At 40.0% G+C, this 5,000-nt stretch overlaps 1 pseudogene; it reads left to right on the top strand.

Moving 5' to 3' along the window:
- Positions 1-5,000, top strand: part of LOC113852535 — a 91,557-nt pseudogene that overhangs the window by 86,304 nt on the left and 253 nt on the right.

Genomic DNA, 5,000 nt, shown 5'->3' with positions numbered 1-5,000 from the left:
CACCAATTAAATTGAATATCGGATCAATGTGCTTTCTATGCTATGATGTAAAGGATACGTGGGTTTAAGATTCTGGCTCTTAGTCTTTCGGGGGTTGTAGTTTTTATTTGAGCGGGGGTATCCTCAAATAAGAACGAGGCCCGTCCCAGAAATGGGGCGGGGAAGGAGAAGTGGGCATGTGGGTCTCTTTCACAATACTATCAATATTGGAATGAGGTTTGAAAGGCTATCATTGGTAGGCGGACAAGTGAACATTCCAGTGTGATTGGGGAGAGAATAAGGTAGGCGCTGTGAATCAGGCTATTCGTGAAAGGAGATTTGTATAAAGGCGGCGAAACTACATCTCTTAAGAAGAACCACTCATAGAATGAGGACGGATATCTTTTTCTACTATCCGTACCTAAGGTTCAGTGATGACTTATGATATTCACCCAAAGGAAGCTCCTTACTCACGGGTGTGGGACTGGAGCGTAGGAAGCATTGGTTATCAGAAGCCCGGAGGGTGAACCCTGTCTGTAGCTGAGTACGGCTTGTGCGCGGAGGGAAGTCTAACCTTTCTGGCAAAATGCTTTTTTTTTCCTTCTTTATGGAGAGCGGGAGTAGTAGTTTTCATTTTTTGAAAGAAAGCAGACCCGGGACCAGCAGCCAAGCCAGCCATGCTAGACCGGAAAGAAGCCAAAGAAAGCTAAGCACCAACGAATAGCCTGCTTCCCCAACCCATCGATGAACACTTCCTATAGCATCGTACTCGGGGTTTCCGCATCTTCAGCTACAGACTCTTATTCCTTCAATGTATATCTTCTGTCCGGGCAGTTGCCCTTCTTTTCTTCTATAGTCAAGTCGGCCTTTTCCTCTGAGGTTGCGTCTACGCGAATGCATATCTGGACATGGTGTCTTTCCCCCGAAACCCACCTTTAAAGGAATAGTTGGATTGCCCTTCCTTTTTTGAAGGGAGTGGATCCTTTCCACAAATAGAACTCTCGGTCTTCTTTTTGGTTCAGCTACTTAGCTTGAGTAAGACTTCATTTCTGGGTTAAGATTACGTTCTCCTATACTATAGGGTCGTCCCTTCTTCCCTGATAGATAGCGCTAGTACAGAGATTAGGCTCTCCTACCTACATAGAAAGCAACCTTACCTTAGATTATATCCCAGCCTGGTAAGTAAGAAATGGATTACCATCCTACTAGAAGAAAGAAAAAGAATAGACTGATTCCGGGATCTCTTCTTGGCGAATTTCTCCGCTTAGGATTAGCGGGACCATAGACTACGGAAGTTGCGCTTTCTACGGGTAGATTAGCATACCCGATCAGGTCCGGGGTTGGGATACCTGGTTCCAGTGCTACGAACCAGAAGTTGCTCGATAGGAAGGGCTTCTTTATAAAAAAAGAGAAATGATATTTCATAATAGAGGAAAGATGGTAGCCTAGTTTGGATTCAAGGTATGCCACAAGGCTATCTGAGTTCACATATGTCCTTGCTTATCTCTCTTTTCAGAAGGATTGGGTGCTCATAACACGGGATATCCACAAGAAAAGTAAGAAGGAACCATAGCTGCTAGAATGCAATCTAAAACCTCATCAATAATATGATTACGTAGGACAACTCATATCTTGTTCATTCGAAAAATATTTTCTTTTTGCGGTGGTAAAAAAAAACATGCTTTTTGGGGGAGAGATACTATTTCACCAATCGAGTCCCAGGTATCTAACATATTGATACCTAACGATTTTCCGCAAAGTGGCGACGAAGGGTATAACTTGTACAAATCTTTCCATTTTCCAATTCGATCCGATCCATTCGTTCGTAGAGCTATTTACTCGATCGCAGACATTTCTGGAACACCTCTAACAGAGGGACAAATAGTCAATTTTGAAAGAACTTATTGTCAATCTCTTTCAGATATGAATCTACCTGATTCAGAAGGGAAGAACTTGCATCAGTATCTCAATTTCAATTCAAACATGGGTTTGATTCACACTCCATGTTCTGAGAAATATTTACCATCCGAAAAGAGGAAAAAACGGAGTCCTTGTCCAAAAAAATGCCTTGAGAAAGGGCAGATGTATAGAACCTTTCAACGAGATAGTGCTTTTTCAACTCTTTCAAAATGGAATCTATTCCAAACATATATACCATGGTTCCTTACCTCGACAGGGTACAAATATATAAATTTCATATTTTTAGATACTTTTTCAGACCTATTGCCGATACTAAGTAGCAGCCAAAAATTTGTATCCATTTTTCATGATATTATGCATGGATCAGATATATCATGGCGAATTCTTCAGATTCCATTGTGTCTTTCACAATGCAATCTGATAAGTAAGATATGGAATCTGATAAGTGAGATTCCGAGTAATTGTTTACATAATCTTCTTCTATCCGAAGAAATTTTTCATCGAAATAATGAATCACTATTGATATCGACACATCTGAGATCGCTAAATGTTCGGGAGTTCCTCTATTCAATCCTTTTCCTTCTTCTTGTTGCTGGATATCTCGTTCGTACACATCTTCTCTTTGTTTCTCGAGTCTATAGTGAGTTACAGACAGAGTTCGAAAAGGTCAAATCTTTGATGATTCCATCATACATGATTGAGTTGCGAAAACTTCTAGATAGGTATCCCACATCTGAACTGAATTCTTTCTGGTTAAAGAATCTCTTTCTAGTTGCTCTGGAACAATTAGGAGATTCTCTAGAAGAAATACGGGGTTCTGCTTCTGGTGGCCCCATGCTATGGGGTGGTGGTCCCGCTTATGGGGTCAAATCAATACGTTCTAAGAAGAAATATTGGAATCTCATCGATCTCATAAGTATCATACCAAATCCCATCAATCGAATCGCTTTTTCGAGAAATACGAGACATGTAAGTCATACAAGTAAAGCGATCTATTCCTTGATAAGAAAAATAAAAAACGTGAATGGTGATTGGATTGATGATAAAATAGAATCCTGGGTCTCGAACAGTGATTCGATTGATGATAAAGAAAGAGAATTCTTGGTTCAGTTCTCTACCTTAACGACAGAAACAAGGATTGATCAAATTCTATTGAGTCTGACTCATAGTGATCATTTATCAAAGAATAACTCTGGTTATCAAATGATTGAACAACCGGGAGCAATTTACTTACGATACTTAGTTGACATTCATAAAAAGTATCTAATGCATTATGAGTTCAATACATCCTGTTTAGCAGAAAGACGGATATTCCTTGCTCATTATCAGACAATTACTTATTCACAAACCCTGTGGGGGGCTAATAGTTTTCATTTCCCATCTCATGGAAAACCCTTTTCGCTCCGCTTAGCCCTACCCCCCCCTAGGGGTATTTTAGTGATAGGTTCTATAGGAACTGGACGATCCTATTTGGTCAAATACCTAGCGACAAACTCCTATGTTCCTTTCATTACAGTATTTCTGAAAAAGTTCCTGGATAACAAGCCTAAGGGTTTTCTTATTGATGATAGTGACGATAGTGACGATATTGATGATAGTGACGATATCGACCGTGACCTTGATATGGAGCTGGAGCTTCTAACTATGATGAATACGCTAACTATGGATATGATGCCGGAAATAGACCGATTTTATATCACCTTTCAATTCGAATTAGCAAAAGCAATGTCTCCTTGCATAATATGGATTCCAAACATTCATGATCTGGATGTGAATGAATCGAATTACTTATCCCTCGGTCTATTAGTGAACTATCTCTCCAGGGATTGTGAAAGATGTTCCACTAGAAATATTCTTGTTATTGCTTCGACTCATATTCCCCAAAAAGTAGATCCCGCTCTAATAGCTCCGAATAAATTAAATACATGCATTAAGATACGAAGGCTTCTTATTCCACAACAACGAAAGCACTTTTTCACTCTTTCATATACTAAGGGATTTCACTTGGAAAAGAAAATGTTCCATACTAATGGATTCGGGTCCATAACCATAACTATGGGTTCCAATGTACGAGATCTTGTAGCACTTACTAATGAGGCCTTATCGATTAGTATTATACAAAAAAAATCCATCCTAGACACTAATATAATTAGATCTGCTCTTCATAGACAAACTTGGGATTTGCGATCTCAGGTAAGATCGGTTCAGGATCATGGGATCCTTTTCTATCAGATAGGAAGGGCTGTTTCACAAAATGTACTTCTAAGTAATTGCTCCATAGATCCTATATTTATCTATATGAAGAAGAAATCATGTAACGAGGGGGATTCTTATTTGTACAAATGGTACTTCGAACTTGGAAGGAGCATGAAGAAATTAACGATACTTCTTTATCTTTTGAGTTGTTCTGCCGGATCGGTCGCTCAAGACCTTTGGTCTCTACCCGGACCTGATGAAAAAAATGGGATCACTTCTTATGGACTCGTTGAGAATAATTCTGATCTAGTTCATGGCCTATTAGAAGTAGAAGGCGCTCTGGTGGGATCCTCACGGACAGAAAAAAATTGCAGTCAGTTTGATAATGATCGAGTGACATTGCTTCTTCGGTCCGAACCAAGGAATCCCTTAAATATGATTCAAAATGGATCTTGTTCTATCGTTGATCAGAGATTTCTCCATGAAAAATATGAATCGGAGTTTGAAGAAGGGGGAGGAGTCCTCGACCCGCAACAGATAGAGGAGGATTTTTTCAATCACATAGTTTGGGCTCCTAGAATATGGCGCCCTTGGGGCTTTCTATTTGATTGTATCGAAAGGCCCAATGAATTGGGATTTCCCTATTGGGCCAGGTCATTTCGGGGCAAGCAGATCATTTATGATGAAGAGGATGAGCTTCAAGAAAATGATTCAGAGTTCTTACAGGGTGGAACCATGCAGTACCAGACACGAGATAGATCTTCCAAAGAACAAGGCTTTTTTCGAATAAGCCAATTCATTTGGGACCCTGCGGATCCACTCTTTTTCCTATTCAAAGATCAGCCTTTTGTCTCTGTGTTTTCACATCGAGAATTCTTTGCAGATGAAGAGATGTCAAGGGGGCT

The sequence above is a fragment of the Abrus precatorius genome, unplaced genomic scaffold (genome assembly GCF_003935025.1).
Source record: "Abrus precatorius isolate BTA unplaced genomic scaffold, Abrus_2018 Scaffold0, whole genome shotgun sequence".
Classification (NCBI taxonomy): Eukaryota; Viridiplantae; Streptophyta; class Magnoliopsida; order Fabales; family Fabaceae; genus Abrus; species Abrus precatorius.
Note: the sequence above shows the minus strand (reverse complement) of the source record. Positions and strands in the feature narration are given on the sequence as shown.